Raw genomic sequence first — 20,159 nt, forward strand, 5'->3', positions numbered from 1 at the left:
CAGAGGAGGACCTGATTGGACCTTTATTTCAGGATGACAGCTCGGTGACAGTGTGGAGGATGCTGAGAAGCAGGGAGAGGTTCCAGAAAAGCCAACACCTGCCATCTCCCACCCCACGGGGGAGAAGAATTAACCAGTCATCCTTCTGTATAAGACAGCACCAGGAGCACCAGGGACTGTTTGCTGGCTCATTCGTTTCAATTTAATTTTTATCGAAGCATAACCTACATACAAAAAAGTGCACAACTCATAAGTGTGGCTTGATTGATTTTTCATCAGATGAACACACCCCTTAGGTTCATTCTTCACATAATGAGCCTGCATCCTTCCCTATCAAAGCCACCTCTGAAACCATCACTCTAACTACCCCATCCTGCAGTAGGAAATCTCCTACTGCTTAACTATGATTCAACATGTTCTCTAAGAATTGTGCTGCTCTTGGAAAGTGGTATGGGCAGTGGCAGAGCTGGAGGACTCTGAGTCACCCTGTCCACCTGGGCCTGGCTCCCCTTACTCTTGGTGTGGCTTCAGGCAAGTTCCCTTACCTCTGTTGGGCTCAGAGTCTTCATCTGTAAAATGGAGTCAATAATGGTTAGCTTCTTTCATAATTTCTAGAACTTCTATAATTTATAGAAATTTATAAAATTGATACAATATAACATTATTATATATATCTAATTTATACAATGTATAAAATTAATAAATTGATTAATAAAATGGAGTAAATATTGGCCATCACCATCTTTGTTGGTGTCCATTCCATTTTACTTTGATATACATTTTTAGAGGAGTTTTATTATTTTTTATATTTATTTATATTTTATTTATTTATTTTTTTTGGCTGCGTTGGGTCTTCGTTGCTGCACGCGGGCTTTCTCTAGTTGCAGTGAGCAGGGGCTACTCTTCATTTTGGTACACAGGCTTCTCATTGTGGTGGCTTCTCTTGTTGCAGAGCACAGGCTCTAGGGCATGCGGGCTTCCGTAGTTGTGGCACGCGGGCTCAGTAGTTGTGGCTCGCAGGCTCTAGAGTGCAGGCTCAGTAGTTGTGGCGCACGGGCTTAGTTGCTCCACGGCATGTGGGATCTTCCTGAACCAGGGCTCGAACCAGTGTCCCCTGCATTGGCAGGCGGATTCTTAACCACTGCACCACCAGGGAAGTCCCTATAGAGGAGTTTTATACAACCAGCTGACAAGGTGCCGCAGAGGACACAGAGGTTAGGAAGATGCATCTCTCCCACCTCCCCAAGCACTCCAGATATAGTGGGGAGAGGTGAAGAAGGTACAGTGTGGAAGCCAGGTACACAGATGATCCTTAGAAGATTCTCTCTTAGGTGTGGTGTTTTATGGGACTCTGATGGAATTTGTGACCTATTTTCTCTCTCTTTATCTCTGTCTCTCTCCCCTGCTCTGAAGGGCTCTACCCCTGGCCTAAGGGAATCCAGGCCCAGACTCAGGTGGTTCTTGGATGGGGTTGTGCTGGAAGCTGGGTCGTGGTTCCCTGAAGTGCTACCAGTAAGCTTCATGGTTCGTGTTGCATTTTCAGTCCTCAGTGATTGTATTTCCTCCTTTCCCCGCGTGCACTTCCAGCCAGTTCACCTTCAGACTGCCTCTCTCCTGTGTTCAACCCACACCCTTGGAAGTAGAGGAGCTGTAATGGTAAAACCTCCAGGGCAGAGCCCTGCTTGCCTCTTAGACCTCATCTCTGCCACTGGCCTCCTGGAAGGTGAGCTCCCCAGCTCTTCTTGACTTCCCATCTCCTCTGGGAGATGGGTCCTCAGGCACACTTAGATACCTACTCTGGGCTTCACTATGTATAGGGTGGGAGCAGGAAAAACCATGGCCAATGGAAATTAGTGGTTTCTGGGACAGCAGAATCCTGCTCCTCTGGGATTTATTTCTGAAGTATGGAAATGTAAAAAGGATGCTGGGGGTTCAGAGACTGGAAGTCCAGAGCCCTGGACATCAGTCCACTTCTTGACAGGCCCTGATGATTTTGCTATTTCTTTACTTCTTTGAGCTTTAGTTTCCTTGTCTATAAAATGGGAATAATACTGACCCAACTCATCTCAAAAGGGTTAGTGGTAGCACTTTTAAAAGTGTGCTTTGCTATGAGGAATGTATGAGATTATTATTCTTTACTATTGTCTCTCTTTCTTGCCACCTTGCTATTCAAAGGCCTTGTAATATTTTTAAAATATAAAATTAAAAGTGATACATGCTTGAAGCACACAATCCAAGCAGTAGAGAAGGGCCTAAGGTGAACAGTTCAATTCCCCTTCATTCTCCCTCTCCCAATGCCCCAATCCCATCCTCCTAAGACCACCACTCCTGTTCATTTCTTATCTATCTTAGACACCTTCTGTGTTCATGCAAGTGAATATGCATGCAATAGTTTCTTTTTATCTCCAAATCAGAACATATTGTACATCTCTTCTGTACCTGGCTTTTTTCCTTTAGTATTTTGAAGATCTTTGCATTTAGCACAAATCTACTCTTTAATGGCTGTGTGATACTCCACGCTGTGAATGTACTATGACACGTTTACCAATCCCTTAAAGTTAGACATTCGAGATTCCCATCCATTTAAGGCCCTTCAGGCTGGCAGATTGGAGACTCTACAATTGTCCCTAACATTGTGTTCTTCTGAGTTCCCTCCTCACCGGAATTCCTGGGCCTCCAAAGTCAGAGCTTGTGGGAGCTGAATGCAGCCAGGCACATCCACCCTCAGGATGGGAGGAGCAGTGGCTTGGGTTGAGGTCTCCCTAGGGCACAGGAAGCAGAGAAGGAAGTAGGTCTGGGGACATCTCTCAGGGTCATTGCCTCTGTTGACCTCCTCAGCCTCCCTGCCTGTCTCTGGGTCTATGCAGGGAAGCTCACTCTCCTATTAGAATCACCTAGGTAACTTTACAATCTCAGAGCTGGACCACACCCCAGATCAATTAAACCAAAATCTCTGCGATCTGGCCCAGGACATCCAGTATGATAATTATTTCAAGTGATTCCACTGTGCAGTCACAAAAACTACAGCCCAGAAGCCTGGAGATAAAAATGGCATGACAAACCTGAGGGCCTTTACTTTCTTCCTCTTGTTTTAACCCTATGAGAGAGGTAGGATTATCCCACAGCAAACAACCTAGAATTCATTTACCCAGCATGCATGCATGATGCATACAGGAAGTGGTTCTTATTCATTCCTTGCTAAGTATTTATTTGGTCACTGTTTTGACTCATTCAAAGTCATTTATGTAAACTGGTAAGAATCTTTTAGCAGGCAATTTGGTAATATGTATCAAGAGCCATAAAGCTGTTCAAAATCCTTGGCCTACTTATTCCACTTTCAGGATCCATCCTAGAGAAGTAACATAAATATGGGGGAAAGGCTATATGCATAAGATGTTCATTGAAGCATTATTTATATTAATAGAAAACTGGAAAAACCTAAATGTCCAGTGATACAGGTATGGGTGAGTAAACTGTGGTACAACTATTTGCTAGAATATTAAGTAATCATTAAAATTATTGCTATGAAGACAAAGAAATAATATGGAAACTGCTTGTGCCATAAGGTTAAATGAAAACAGAAGATACAAGTTTGTGGATACACTTTGATCACAACTGCATGAAGAGAAAACTGAATGTAAAGGAAAAAATTATAAAGGAAAAGAACAAAATGCCAGCATAGATTGTGTTAGGATGACAACTTCCCTACTTTCGAAGTTTTTACATTGCTACTTAGATGGAAACAAATTGTAAGAAAATTCTGCCTTGTGTATTTGTTCATGTCTGTCTGAGACTTGGGGCATCCTAATGTTCAGGTCTTCACCTACCATCCTGAGGCCAAAATCTAGTGCTTCAGGCTTCACCCAGCACTTCACCCAACACAAAAGCCTGATAGTAGTGGATAAGAAGTCAGAAGATCTGGTTTTTAGCCCCTGCCCCAGTTTCACAGTTTGATCTTGAGCAAATCATTCCTCTTTTCTTTACCTCAGTTCCTTTATCTGTGAAACAACAGATTCAACTAGAAGGATGCTCAGAACCTTCCAGTTCTGAAACATGGTGAGCATGATATTGATGACAATGAAGACGATGTTAATGAATCCTAAGTGCATTCAGCAGCATTAAATGGCAGACTAAGAGGCAGAAAAGTATCTCCCCTAAAACGTCTGCAGGCAGGCTACCTCTGTTCCTTATTTCCACATTCAGAATCACTCCCCTTCCCTGCCCCACATTTAAATCCTGAAAAGCATAACTGAATAAATGTAAGGCAAATCACACACCTCTCTTCAATATTTGGTAATTTCTCTCCACATCACTCACATATAGTCCTGATGACTTGTAAGTGTAAGTGCCCCTGGAATATGCAGGAGAGTGCATGAAGCCAAACAGGAAGCCCTGTTCCACACCCGCCCCAGGACTTTTCATCTTGATAAAGTGATTTTCCTCAACAGGCAGAGGACGGGGAGCCATAAATCAGTGACAACACAGCTCACTGGGGCTGCACAGCCCTCTGCTCGGGAGAGGTGTCTCTCTTATATGATGCGGATGCACCAGCCTGGGGCTACAGAATAACAGGGAGAAAGGTCTGGAGTTGTTAAAAGCAGAATCGTTCTGAGGGGAAGAGAAATTGAAATCCCAGGATTTAAAGAGAGCAATAAAGGTGATGATGGGAAATGTGAGGCCCAGGGATACACAGTGAGGCTTGACTCATCTGGTAGGAAGGAATATGCTGCTGGGATTAGTACATTTTCCACATGACTGAAGTTTAACTGTCCAAGTGCCGGGACTTGACCCTTAACCCCATTAGAATGCTTCTCGATCTTCTTAAGTGTCTGTATGGAACATAATTTAGACTTTTTCTAATAACACAGGGAATGGAACCAGGAGTTATATATTTGGGGGGTGATTATTTGTGAATGCCTGTATTCCCCCACTGGACTGTCTAGGACATGTCTGGCCCAGAGCAGGCACTCAAGACATATGTGTTGAATGAGAGAGAACCCTTGTTGTATAATACGTTGTATTATGAAGAACTCTGTTGGTCATAAGTATCAGAAAAGGACTCATGCTAAGCTAGGCAAAAATGGAGATAGTCACAGGGATTTATGGGGTCTCTAACTGGAGTCTGAGCACTAAGCATTCACTGGGACTAGGCTGGAGTCCTGGGGGCTGGGGGGTACCCAAGGAAAGTTCCTTCTTCTCTTTGCTTATCTTTGGGCTCCTCCTTTCATATCCTCTCTCATTGTTGACCATCTTTTTCTGCTCTGCAGAACAGAGCTACTTTCATCTTCAAGTTTATAGGTCCTCAGTTTCAGAAAGAGACTAGCCCTTCTTTTCGGTTGTTTCAGTTCCTAAACTTCGGGGGATAGGACTCCATTTGGCCCAGCTTGGTTGGTGTGTATCTCAGAACAATAGGATGACCACCCTGGAAACTTTATAGGTGGAGTTGGAGGGATTCCCAGATAAAGGAGTATGGATTCACAAAACAGTAGGCACTGACAACATTCTCATTATCTCCATTAATCTTTACAATAACCTTTAACGTGGGTGAGCCTGTTATCTGCACTTTTTTAAAAAATAAATTTATTTATTTTTACTTTTATTTGTTTTTGGCTGCGTTGGGTCTCCACTGCTGTGCGTGGGCTTTCTTTAGTTGGGGCGAGCGGGAGCTACTTTTTGTTGTGATGTGCAGGCTTCTCATTGCGGTGGCTTCTCTTGTTGCGGAGCACGGGATCTAGGCGCGCGGGCTTCAGTGGTTGTGGTACATGGGCTCAGTGGTTGTGGATCACGGGCTCTAGAGCACAGACTCAGTAGTTGTGGCTCACGGGCTTTGTTGATCTGTGGCATGTGGAATCTTCCCAGACCAGGGCTTGAACCCGTGTCCTCTGCATTGGCAGGCAGATTCTTAACCACTGTGCCACCAGGGGAAGCCCTATCTGCACTTTTTAAGTGAAAAACCTAAGGTTGAAAAAAGATACAGAATTTGCTCAAGGTCACACAACTAGGTAAAGGTGGAGGAGACTGGAGGCAGGGTGGTAGGAGCTAGGTGCCTTCAAAGCCTGGGCGTCTCTCCACGCCGTGCAGTCTCTGGTCAGCCACCCAAACTGTGGCCATCACCCTGCACTGCGGTAAATGTGGCAGACGGGATGGCCCATAGGGGTGAATGATCACTGACCCCAGGAAACGCCCTGTAAATTGCTCTCTTGGAAAAGCCCCAAAGCCAGCTTGCTTTTTGACTATTTGTTTCTCTCTCATAAAGCTAGGTGAAGGTTGTATCCTGCCTGCTCTTGGGGGCAATGTACTGCAAGTTGCCTTTCTGCAAAATTAATTAACAAATCAAAGGTCAGAGCTGCCTTCTCCCCAGTGATTGCTCTGGCCTCCAGGATAGCTTTTTCCTCTTCACTGTGGCCATCCATGTCTTTTAACCCTTCAGCAGCTGTGGAAACCATATCAGTTATTTCTGCATCTCTACCATCGTGAACTAGATTGGGACCCACTGTGCCTTCACGTGTAGGAGGTTTGTGTTTGGATGTGAAGGAAGATTATCTTTCACCATTGCCAAGAAATGTGCAGAAGTGTTTTGACACAAATTTATTCAAAACATCACTATTATCATCCTCCTCTTCATCGGATGTCACTTTTCTCCAGATATGCCATTGCTCACAATTTCCTCAAGTTCTTTTTTCTTTTAAATACTGCTAAAGTACTTTTTTAAATATACTATTTTTGCTAAAGTACCTTTATTTATTTATTTTTATTTATTTATTTTTAGTTGTGTTGGGTCTTCATTGCTGCACGCGGGCTTTCTCCAGTTGTGAGCGGGGGCTACTCTTCATTGTGGTGCGCGGACTTCTCATTGCGGCAGCTTCTCTTGTTGCGGAGCACAGGCTCTAGGCACACAGGCTTCAGTATTTGTGGCACGCAGCCTCAGTAGTTGTGGCTCGCGGGGTCTAGAGCGTAGGCTCAGTAGTTGTGGCGCATGGGCTTAGTTGCTCCACAGCAGGTGGGCTCTTCTCGGACCAGGGATCGAACCATGTTCCCTGCATTGGCAGGAGGATTCTTAACCACTGCACTACCAGGGAAGCCCTCCTCAAGTTCTTTTTAATGTTTGACTTTCAGCAGACTCTTAGGCACAAGCAATACAAAAGCCATAACTTTAATATTGTCACAAGGCTGAAGAAATCCTCTATAGTGTCTACTTGTTAGAGCAGCTTGCTCATGACATTTGTTTTGTAATAATACTTCATATTCAGAATATTCCCCTGGTCCATAGGTTAGATCAGGGAAGTAACATGGAGGGGGTGACAGATAGGGCAGGCAGCTGGTAAAAATATCATCAGACAATAACCTCAGAGAGCATTTTATAATTATCTAGTAATAAGATAGTTTTGCTTACCTAGAGAGCTCTGTGGTTCTCAAGTAATCTTTCATATAAGGTTCAGAAGGATATTAGTACTGTTTAAAAAAAAAAAAGAAACAGGTCAAAAATGGAGGCACCTGTGCTAAGCCCATGTCACCAGATCAGGACAATACTTAATCTAATCACAGTTTCAACCTTTTCCAGGAATGTAATCTTAATTGCTCAGCCTGGAATTTCCCTGTCAGCACCAGTGAGGCAATGCACCTAATAGATCCTTTTGTCCCCCAAAGAGGGGTGACATTGCCTGAAATAATTCTTTTTTTTTTCTTTGTGACTTCCTTGTCCCACCCCCTCTCTGCCTTTAAAAGCTTTTCCTTTTCTGTAGCTCTTTGGAGCTCCTTTTTGTTGCTAGATGGGTTGCTGCCTGATTCATGAATCACTGAATAAAGACAATTAGATTTTTAAAATGTACTCTGTTGAATTTTGTTTTTTAGCAAAAATTTGGTGGCAGCAAAGTGAACATCTGACGGTGTTCAGAGATACTGAGAAACACAGGTGTGATACCCTCAAACCTCTTTTTGAGGTCCCTGTCTTTCTTGACATTTCTGAGAGCTAGGGGTAAGTTCCTCTCGGTTCTGAGCTCCACTGTCTTTGCACTGAGCTCCTGATCTAACTAACTGGTTTTCCTTTGTAGAGCATGTCAGCTTGAGCTGGTAGACAGTTCTACCTGGAGCTCAGACCCTACCCTTTATTTCGGACCACAGTTCCCAGGTTTTTGAGTAGAAACCCCAGCCCTTAATTCTGCCCCAAGATCCACATAAGAACTGTTAATGACAGTGCACAGCTCCCCATTTATGCGGCGCTTCTAGTCTGCAGTTCCCATTTGTTGAAATCTGCTGGTTCAGTCCTTTCCCCAGTCCAAGGTTCCAAGGGGGGGAATTGGTAGTGGTACCCGCAGGTCCTTTTCTTGACCAGGATGTAGTAACATCTCTCGGTTACTGCCAATATATTAAGGTGCACACGTTTGTTTGTCGTTTTACGTAGGTAAAGGCTAATTGCTAATGGGAATCTCAGAAGTCAAAGAAGCTGCAAAAATTCATGGGCACAGGTCAAGCATTTAAGAGCTGTTAGAGCACTTGCCACCTTGCCCAAAGACTCCTGTGTTAGGATAAGTGGTCATGGAACAGGTTAGATTGACGCTAAGTCACCTGCCAATCTCAAAAAAATGTCCCTGCAAGAAGTACACTGTAAAATACAACATAATCCCCAACCCCTCAGCACACCCCTCTTAGGTATAAGTTTGGATCAAGAGATGCAAAGGCTTAGCTTAAATAAATACATAAACAAATAAATAAATAAATAAATAAATAAATAAATTTAAGAAATGGAATCTTTAAATCCAAAGAGCTAAGTGAGCCACCTTTCAGCACACCTGCTTATTTTATGTCTAAGAGCTGCAGTCCTGGAATCTATAAATAACTACAGAAAATGGCTAAAATCTTACTAAAGACAACCTAGAATTTTGTGTCCTAAGAACTTGGCTTGGTAACCATCAGGTTGGGGGCCCCAAAATATGGCTGGCAGAAATGTGGGCTGTGGGGACTTTCCTGGTAGCGCAGTGGATAAGACTCCACGCTCCCAATGCAGGGGACCTGGGTTCAATCCCTGGTCAGGGAACTAGATCCCACATGCATGCCGCAACTAAGAGTTTGCACACCACAACTAAGGAGCCCGCCTGCTGCAACTAAGACCCAGCAAGACCAAATAAATAAATTTAAAAAAAAAAAAAGAAACGTGGGCTGCACCCCATTTGCAGCTAGATATGGCTGACAGAAATGTGGGTTGACCTTCATTTGTGGCTAAGGGTCCTACCAAATTGCTGCCAGCCCTCAGGGGAATTACAACCTAGAACTACAGTGACTATTATGAGGAATGTTCCAAGTAGGTAAGATCATTTAAGAAGTACATTTTAAAGCAAGGGCCTACAAATCAAACTAACAGAATGGGATCCATGTTTTAATTTGTATACAGAAGGCTCCAAAAGGCTTCAAAATTTCAAAATAGCTTCATTGAAAGATTTGTTGCAAAAGGCTAATAAAAAATTAAAGATACAAGAAGTACCTAAAGTAAAAGACTATAAGATTGTTGCAACTCCTACTGCTTCCCTCTATCATCCTTTACTTGAGTATTCATTCTAGCAATCTCTGTCCGGATTGTCTTTCCTCTCTGAAGAGACTACAAGACCATAAACAAAAGTCAGCCAAGTTAATGGTCTTACAGATATCCTCATATCTTCCTTTAAAGGAGGGCCCTTGTATTGGCCTCTCCCAGAGTTCACAAGACTCTGAGGGATTTTGCTGATAAATTACTATGATATTCCCTTTAAACAGCCAAGGGGAAACTAAAGTTAAAATTAATAAAAAACCTTTCCAAATTCTGGTAAACATCAGAGTTGCACACTCCACTTAAACCCCACTCAGAATGTGTAGATGGGATCCTGCAAGAACTGGTAGAAGCTGGCTAAGGATAAGAATTCTTAGCAGAGTCAGCTCTCCTGAAACACTGTCTGTAGTACCCGATAAAGAGAAAAATAAAATCTCTTTTGCACCCTCTTTGGGGACCCCTCTTTAATCCAAGGGGTTATTCAATACTGCCAGAAATATTTACTGTTTATCCTGGTTGAAAACCGACAAGATTAAACTTAAAAGGATTTTTAAGTAGCTCTGCAGTCAGAAATTAGCTGGATATTGGAAGCTGATATTGAGTCTGATAAGATTATTTTTTTAAGGTCTCCTCCACTAAGGTAAAATGAAACTATGTACCTGTAGGGAAACAAAAAAATTTTAAAGCCCTTGTAAAAGGATTTATGAATGGAATCCCCTATGATGTCATTTAAGTTACAACCTAATTCCTTGAGGAATTAAAAGCAACTGTCCTTACCTTACAAATCTTTACAAAAATAGAAATGCAACTCTAGAAGCAATTCAAAGTTCATTTTTACCAGTCCCCAAACCTCCCCTATTTATCCTTTTTTTAATATAAATTTATTTATTTATTTTTGGCTGCGTTGGGTCTTCGTCGCAGCATGCAGGCTACTCTTCGTTGCAGGGTGTGGGCTTCTCATTGCGATGGCTTCTCTTGTTGTGGAGCATGGGCTCTAGGCGCACGGGCTTCAGTAGTTGTGGCTCACAGGCTCTAGAGTGCAGGCTCAGTAGTTGTGGAGCATGGGCTTAGCTGCTCTGTGGCATGTGGGATCTTCCCAGACCAGGGCTCAAACCCATGTCCCTTGCATTGGCAGGCGGATTCTTAACCACTGCGCCACCACGGAAGTCCTGGGCAAGTATTTTAAAACTTTTGATATTTTTGACAAACTTCCCAAAATCAAATTCCAGGTGAAATCTTTTTGACCTTGAACTGACTTTGGGATTTTCCAGAGGGTCCCAGAACATCTCAAAAGATTTGTTCTCTCCTTATAGGAAAGGAGATGTTAAACTTACTTGATAATTTGAATTCAGCTTATTTGTTATCTAAAATTACATGGGAAGCATTGCCAAATAAGATGTAATACTAAGCCTTCTTTTTTTTTTTTTTTTTTTTTTTGCGGTATGCGGGCCTCTCACTGTTGTGGCCTCCCCCGTTGCGGAGCACAGGCTCCGGATGCACAGGCCCAGCGGCCATGGCTCACGGGCCCAGCCGCTCCGCGGCATATGGGATCCTCCCAGACCGGGGCACGAACCCGTGTCCCCTGCATCGGCAGGCGGACTCTCAACCACTGCGCCACCAGGGAGGCCCTAAGCCTTCTTTATGTTGTATTTGTATAGGTATATGCTATGAGTGTTCCAGACATTGTGTAAAACTCCAAAAGTCTGATATGACCTGGTATGATGTTATCAACATAATTCCAGTTATCATTTTAAAGCGTTGTGTGTCACAGAAACAACAAATTTCCTCATCAATTCCATTATAATTAACTCTCATCAGATCTTTAACAATGGGCATTTTTAAAAAATCTTTTGTCAATTACAGACATTTATTGTTTTACTCTGATGCCTTTACAAAAGTATTCCTACAAAAATACTTCATCTTCATGGAAATTTAAGGAAAGGATTTTTGACAAGTACAAGTTTATGATAAATTTAAGATCATAAAACAGAGCTGGGTAAAAATTTCCAGAACTAATGGGAAAAATGGATTCAAGCAGAACTAGAATTAATAACATGGACTGAATAAACTGAGGAGGATTATCATAATTTTTAATGACTTTTTTTTTTTTTTTTTTTTTTTTTTTTGCGGTATGCGGGCCTCTCACTGTTGTGGCCCCTCCCCCTGCGGAGCACAGGCTCTGGACGCGCAGGCTCAGCGGCCATGGCTCACGGGCCCAGCCGCTCCGCGGCATGTGGGATCTTCCCAGACCGGGGCACGAACCCGTGTCCCCTGCATCGGCAGGCGGACTCTAAACCACTGCGCCACCAGGGAAGCCCTTTAATGACTTTTTGTTTGAAACATTGCTGATTCTTTTACATTTTATTTTTCCAGGTTTAACAAAACCTTTTTCTATTTTCTCTTAAAGCTTAGCAACAATTTGATAAGACATACCTCTGTGAACAATGATGAAACATTTACTATTTTCCCCTACCTGATCTTGCCAAAATTTGGAAACTCTTACATATTTTTTTCATGGCAAAACAGTCATTTGCATAAGTTCAATAAAAATCTATTCTCCTTGTAACAGAACGCAATTTGAAACATTGGCTATATTACCAAGGCTTTGACTGGATTGTGATATTTGACAGAGACATGCATAGACTCAGATATGGTCAATTCAGCTTTAAGGAATTAAAGTTGACTTTTTGGAGCCAATAAAGTCTCTTGGAAGACCAACCTGGTACCTTGCTTACAAGGTTCCAGCAAAGCCGTCTTAAAAATAACCTATATGGTCAATAAATATTCTTGCTGTATTTATGTAAATAATCAAGTCAAATTTAATGCATACAAATTGTTTTATTATTATTGTCCTTGGAAAAAAGAAATGGGGATAATTGTAGAGAGAAAAATTGTGTTTGCATCTTTGTCTATATTAGATTCTAGTCCTGTTAATTGTCTTTGAGGTTTTGTTATATATCTATAAATTGGACTGGATTCTGACATCCAGTTTCCTCAAATATCAGGCTATGACTCTCCAAACTAATGATTCCAATTTTCTCCCACCCTTCTGATTTGTAATCAGTAAAAACAAAGACTGCCCTTGAATTTTCTTGGAAGGGTCTAAGCCAGATTATCCTCACTTCTCAGATGGCAGCTAGACTTCAGGGACTTGAACCTTGGATGTACATCTCACAGCTGAAGAAGGCTCTCCCTGTCATCTGTCCTGCACAAATGTTAAGAGACATCCATATCAAATCAACTAGGAAGAGAAATAACCGAGGTAGACTGCTTCCTCCCAAGATGCCAGATCAAGACTTCATACCTAAACTAAACATGAAATCATTTTTTCTTCCCTTTCTTTCCTTTACTCTGGTATTGGCCTGGAAAGATAATGCCATCATCCATATCTAAGGGGATATGGGTCAGTTAGGTTTTTCCTAACCTGAAATAAAAAGTTGCTCTAAATTCCATAGGTTACCCCCTTTAGCAATAAAAATAATAATAATAATAATGGGGGATAACCTATGGAATTTAGAACAACTTTTTATTTCAGGTTAGGAAAAACCTAACTGACCTTTGGTTTGAATAGGCAAATATAACAGTCTCTGCAAATGAATCTATTAACAGTGCCATCTTAGTGAAAGTGGTTTGTACCCTGACAGGATTTATCCTTGTCTGTGGTGGTTATCATTCTCCTTGGGTCTATGAATGCCTCAATGGCTGGTGCATAACCAGGCAATGCCTCTTAGGTTATCTGATTATGCCCCTGTTTACACAGAGACACATCATTGGTCAACTCCCCTGAATTTACATCATCAAATTAGAAAGGACCTACTAGGAGACTTCTATAATTCAGAATTCACTTCCTTTGACAGGTCCCTACTTCCCTGTTTAAGAATGACTACACATGAGGCTATGATCGGAAACATCTCCTTAATTCTTAAAGATATTGCAGAATCCACTGTTAAAGCAATAGCTGCCTCCCCACCATCCTAAATCCTTAGACTCTGTGGCCAAGCTGTTCCTGATAATAGAATAGCCCTTGATTATCTTTGAGCTGAGCAAGGAGGTATCTGTGCTGTGGCCACCACCACCTGCTGTACCTGGGTTAACTCTTCTGGGGAAGTTAAGGCTCAGTTACATAAGAGCACTGACCAAGCCACTTGGCTGTAAAAGGTGACTCCTTCAGTGGGGGCTTTCTTTGACTTATTTAATTTTGATTGGTTTGGATGATGGGGATCTTGTCTCCAAAGAACACTCTAAACATTGATTATTATCCTGCTTATAATAAATAATCATAGGATTCTCTCCAGCGCTTTGTATTCTCTCAAAGGCTTTGAATGCATGTTTGCAACCACTGACCACCCAGGAAATGATCTCCCTAAGACTAGAGCATTAGAAAAGAAGCCAAGAGAATGACCTACTTAAGGACTGTAAACCCGGAGCCATGACCTGTGAATGTCACAGAGATTAAGCAAAGACGTCATGACCTATAGATAACACACAAAGGATCAACAAAAGCTGTGACTAGTAGCTGGGAGTGATGCCAATAGCTTAAATTTTGTTCACATCTCTCACTTAAGGTGAGAGTTTGATTGCAAAGGGGGAATTGTTAAAAAAGAAAGAAAGAAAGAAAGAAACAACAGGTCCCAAAATGGAATCACTTGTGCTAAGCTCATGTCACTACACCAAAGCTTAATACCTAACCTAACTGCAGTCCCTACTTTCCCCGGGAATGTAATCTTAACCCGTCAGTCAGAAATTTCCTGGTCAGCACCAGTGAGTGAGGTACTCTGCTTAATAGATCCTTTTGTACCCCCAAGGAAGGTGACCTTGCGCGAAATAATCCTTTTTTCATTTATGACTTCCTTATCCCACCCCCTCTCTGATGTTAAAAACTTTTCCTTTTCTGTAACTCTTCAGAGCTTTCTATTTGCTAGATGGGATGCTGCCTGCTTCATGAATCATTGAATAAAGCCAATTAGAAAAAATTTACTTAGTTGAATTTAGTTTTTTAACAGTACCAGTTAGGAAAAATATCTTTGAGAGCAACTGTTGCCATATATTTTAAAGATCCAGTCTGTGACATTTTTAAAAGAGATTGCAAACTCCCCAAGGTAATAGGCTTTCAAATAACAGAAAACAACTCAAAATGATTGAAACAATAAAGAGATTTAACAAGCAGCCTAGAGGTAAGGCAGTTTTAGGGTTGGTCAGTTAATTAGCTTAAATTATCAATGATCCAACTTCTATCTTTCCTTTTTGCCATGAGCTTTCCTCATGGTCACAAGATAGTTGCACTCTCTCCAGGCATCACATCCTCACATATCATCATTTAGAGGTAGAAAAGGGGAAATCTCTTTCTTGTGCCTCTGTTTAAGACTAAGAAACTTCTCTTGGAATATTCTCCTCAGCAAATGGATACTAATATCTCACTGGACAGAAATTCAGTCACATGTCCTTTACAAGACCAATCACTAACAAAATAAATAGAATCATTTTGAATGACTAAAGCTGCTTGTTGGATTGGGGTTGGGGTGACCTATCCCTAAAAATACATGACTGCCTGATATCCAAACTGAAGTGGGGGTGGGGGGATGGCTATTGGGGAGGGCACCAACAGTGTCTGCTACAGGGCTCAATACATGTTTCTTGATTTTAATCTATTTTATTCTCTTAAACCCCAGGACATTTGATTCACTGTCATGTACCGGGAGGGAGATCATTAAGCCTCACACAAAAAACTGGTTTCAGAAACACTATAAAACTGCTCAACAGAGACAGTATTCAGAAAAGAGTTCCTTGAAAAAGCCACAGAATTGGTCTATAGCTTCAGGACAGTGGTTACTTTTCACTAACGTGGTATAACCTTCTAATTCTGTGTCTCATTTTGAAATGCTAAAGCAGCCTCTCAAAAAATACATGACTCCGTCAACAACACTAGCTCATTCAAATCCATTTGCTGTTTCAGTTAGCACTGGGCCAGAGACAGGATGACTATATGATACATAAAATAAAAAGTTTATCCATATCTACCTGTATGCCTGGCTATCTACCTACCTACCTACCTGCCACCTTTTAAACTCTCCACATTCCACAAAAGCTGAGATGTGCTCTGTGACATTTTCATTAGAGGAACTTGGGAATCCTTCATAGGATGACACTTGTCACATCGCCAGCTCTGTTCTGGCACATGTGGTTTCCCTCCAGTTTGACACTTAGGATTTTTCCATTGCAAGCAGCAGAAGCTGGCAATGGCTAATTTATGTGGAAAGGAATTTATCTGACAGACATGGGGAAGCTCAAACAGTCAAGGGAAGTTCCAGAGATCTGGGTAGAGGAACTAATCACAGCTGCTGGGATGAATTAACTCCAGCATGCCAGTTCTGTCCTCAAGGTCCATGAGTCTGGAGAGAAAGTCCAATTGGCTTAGCTTGGATACGTGCCCTTCTCTTAGCCGGGGGGAGTGGGCACCTTGATTAACATGTCTACCAAAACTGCAGCAAGGGAGCAAAGTCACTCCCTACAGGGAAATCAGGGTGCTGATACCAGAGGGAGCTGGACAGTGGGCAGGCCGGTGCAGCCATCCACAGCACCACGGGAGCACTGCCGGAAAACAATGCACCATCAGTAAACAGGACTCATTGGATGTAATGAGAAAACAATTTTTTTCCTGCTCCGCATGTCTCATTAAACTTGCTTAGTAGAGGAAATCTATTCCCCGTGTCTGAATGTACAAACTCTACTCACTTTTAAATAATAAAACAGCCTCTGATCACTTTAAGATGCAAACACAACCTTAAAGTCAGTAATGGAATGTTAATTCTCGTAGCACTTTCATCTTCATTCAAAGATAAGACTTCCCCCCATTCCCCCAGCTGGGATTGGTTGCAAGCAAGCTGCCTGTCTTTGGCAATGAGAGTGGTCAGCCTATTTTCTCTTCTCACTACCTGCTGCTTCTCATCCCTTCGTGGTCGCAGCAGAGCAAGGAGTGCGAAGGAGGAAAAGAAAGTTTTTCTTTAACGGGTACTGTCATAAGATGGCTTTGTGCTCTCATAGCACAGCACGTATTTAAAACTGACTCTCTTGTGGGCACTTCCATGTACTCTTCGAGACTTCCCTGCTGGGTCTCTTTGCAACTCTCCTGCTCTCAGCCTCCCAAGCAGCCAGCCCCCCTCTCTTGCCCTCTAGGTTCATGGGAGCAGATACCAGTCTCCCGTGCTCCCCTCCTCCAACTGTAGGGGTCCCATATTTAGTTTTCTGTGTGGTCCTGAGGCAGGAGACAGATGGGCCCCTGGCTGAACAGCTGGAGTTTGTCCCCTGTGGACAGATACTCCAAGATGAAGAAGAGGAGGAGCTGAGCTCTGCCCAGATAAGAGAAAAAAGACCACATAGTCCTCATTCTCGAAGTCAAGGAGACCTTCCTGACTACACATGTGCAGAAAGACTCCTAGGAGGTCAGAAAGGGAGTGATGTGAACCTACCCACAGGCCTTTTCGCTAGAATCCACCTTGGCTAAGAGATGCACGTGCACACACAAGAGGACCCTGAGATAAACCAAATATGAACTCAGAACCAGGCGAAGCAAGATGATTGGCCAAAAGAAACCCAGAAGAAATGTCCCATATAATAGCGATTCAAACTACCACGAGGGCAAGACTCTCTCTCTGAGCTCACCCGTGTGTCTATCCACACATACACTTTTCCTCCAAATAAACACTTTACTTGTTTCATTACTTTCCACCTCTCTGTGGAAATTCATTTCTACACAGCTGATGGGCCAGGGCCTTGTCACTGGCCACTGGTCTGGTGGCTAGGATTCAGCACTCTCACTGCCACGACCTGACTTCAATCTCTGGCTGGGAACTAAAATCCTGCTTTAAGCTGCTGCAGGCCAAGGCCCCCTGAGATCAGTCCTGTGGTATGCCCCTTCACCAGGCTTGAGTTGAGGAATAGGCACTGGCATTCTACCCTTGATGATGTGTGTGAGTGTGCACGTGCATGTGTGTGTGTGTGTGTGTGTGTGTGTGATTCTCAGCACAGTTCTCTCCCAAGAAATCCTCTTAATCTTTCCTCCCCAGTCGCCATCCCCCAATTTCTTTTATATCTTCATAGAATGTGAAGAGTTCAAGAACTGCAAATAATTTTGGTTTTTTGTTTGTTTGTTTGTTTTTTGCGGTACACGGGCCTCTCACTGTTGTGGCGTCTCCCGTTGTGGAGCACAGGCTCCAGATGCACAGGCCCAGTGGCCATGGCTCACGAGCCTAGCCGCTGTGCAGCATGTGGGATCTTCCCGGACCGGGGCACGAACCCATGTCCCCCGCATCGGCAGGTGGACTCTCAACCATTGCGCCACCAGGGAAGCCCTGCAAATAATTTTTTTAAAAATGCTTTCCCAACAGGTGATAATGGTACCTTGTCTTCATTTGCATTAGTGAGAGTACCCATTTTTCTTATTCCCTATGACACATCGAATAATAGAAATAATTAACATGAAGCTCTTCCCATGCACCAGCTACATCACTTATGCTAACTCATTTAATCCTCACATGGACCCTATGCAGTAGGTGCTATTATTATCCCCACTTGGCAGATGAGGTCCAGAACGAAGGGTTAACTTTCCCAAGGTCACACAGCCAGTGGGTCTGGCTCTGGAGTGCTTCTGCCTGGCTTTCCCCCTTTTCCCTGCTCTGTTTGTTCTGCTCTGGATCCTGACTTTTTTATTCTCCTTTCTCTCCTTGTCCCTCTTCTTCCAGTCATTTTTCTAGGGAGCATTTTGACCTCTCCAGCTGTTGTCAGCCCATTCAGTTCAGTTCAACACACATAGAACGAACACTTAGCACATGCTGAACACTGTCTTAGGGACTGAGAGGCAAATACAACCCAGCATGACCAGAAGTAATCATCTAATAAGGGAATCACGTGTTGTATATGTGCAGCTCATCATGGTTTCCAAGCACATTCACCACTCTCTCTCCACAGTTCTTGGTCTCAAAGAGGTTAAATGACTTGCCCAAGCTCATACAACTCAGAAGTGATGGAAGAGAGAAGAAAATATAAGGGTTTCTGGCATACAAATCAACCAGTCTCTGTGTGAGCTCTGTAGACCTTTTCTACTTTTAAGGTTGTCATTGTCATTCCATGTCCAGGGACTATTTGTCATTAGAAATAGCTTTCATCTCCATGTAGAGGTTATTCCTGAAGCTTACATCTCCTGGAACGATGCTCTCTGGTTAATTGATATGTTACTATAGCAACAGTGCCAATAAAAACCAGAATAACAGGTACAAATTTCACATCCACAGATTAGGGTGTGCAAACATGTAACTACATTTTCTTATAACTCAAGTTCATTTCTGACCTCAGGCCCCTATTCTGCTCGATGCAAGAAATGTATTCTAGTCACTTTCAAGTAAATTCAATAAGACTCAATATTTCTTAGCCATTTTTTTATTTAATACTCAGTTAATTCAACATGATTTTTCCTTTCCATTTGGGGATGGTGTTGAGTTCCTGGAGGAAAATGGGATCCTGCAAATGTTCCCCCGACAGTGGGGTGGTGAGGTGGAAGTCAGTGTCTGCATCTTCTACAGGCCTCAGAGTTGGGTTGGCTAGGGTAATGTTTAGTTCTCCTCTGAATGGAGACTGCATGGTGCAGGTGCTGGGGTTCCCTGAGTTGTGGTCACATCCCCGTCAGATTTGCTTTGCGAACAGTGCAGGCCACATCCCTTTGATGTATGTCCCCTCAGCCTACAGAGACACCACTTCCAGTGCTGAGGCTAGGTCTGGCGCTCTTTCTCAGCTAACTTGCCCCACTCATAGGACCTAGACGTGCCCTCTCATGCCATTCCCAAGGTCTAGAAAATACAGGAGCCTTTCTCTTCCTTTGCCTTGGGCCAGAATGAGATGGAGGAAAAAGAGAAGAAAAGAACAGTCGTTAACATCTCAAATATCATTCTGTCGCATCTGTACAAGCTGCCTCCTTCAAAGCACTACTATTTTTCATTTCCAGGTTAAAATCTACCAATATATCTCTTTTAATCAGGTTTCTACTTCTTTGAATGATTAAAGAAACACCAATCACTTCCCCCTCACCCAGAAACTCCCACAGATGTACCTCTTTGGTTTCCAACCCAAACACACAAACCTGTGCACGTTGATCCACTGACAACCATCTCTGCCCTCCCCAGCCACTGGTTCCTGCCCCTGGGACCTGTCACTCTGCTCATATGGACAGTTGCAGCCTCCACCCATCTTCACTTTTCACTGTCCATTCTTTTATCACAGGTACCCGAGCAGCTGGTTGATATATTGATTTTTCTATTCTTTCTTTTTCTTATATGTGTTTGTTTTCTAACTTTTTTTTACCTGCCTTCAATCCTCTTTGGAAATAGATGAGGTTTAGAAAGTTTTTGTTTTTTTTTTTTTTCCTTCTTTGAGGTACGCGGGCCTCTCACTGCTGTGGCCTCTCCCGCTGCGGAGCACAGGCTCCGGACGCGCAGGCCCAGCGGCCACGGCCCACAGGCCCAGCCGCTCCGCGGCACGCGGGATCCTCCCGGACCGGGGCACGAACCCGTGTCCCCTGCATCGGCAGGCGGACTCCCAACCACTGCGCCACCAGGGAAGCCCATAGATGAGGTTTAAAGTAAAACTGTAA

Source organism: Mesoplodon mirus, assembly GCF_964341445.2.
Source record: "Mesoplodon mirus genome assembly, chromosome: 6".
In the NCBI taxonomy this organism is placed as follows: domain Eukaryota; kingdom Metazoa; phylum Chordata; class Mammalia; order Artiodactyla; family Ziphiidae; genus Mesoplodon; species Mesoplodon mirus.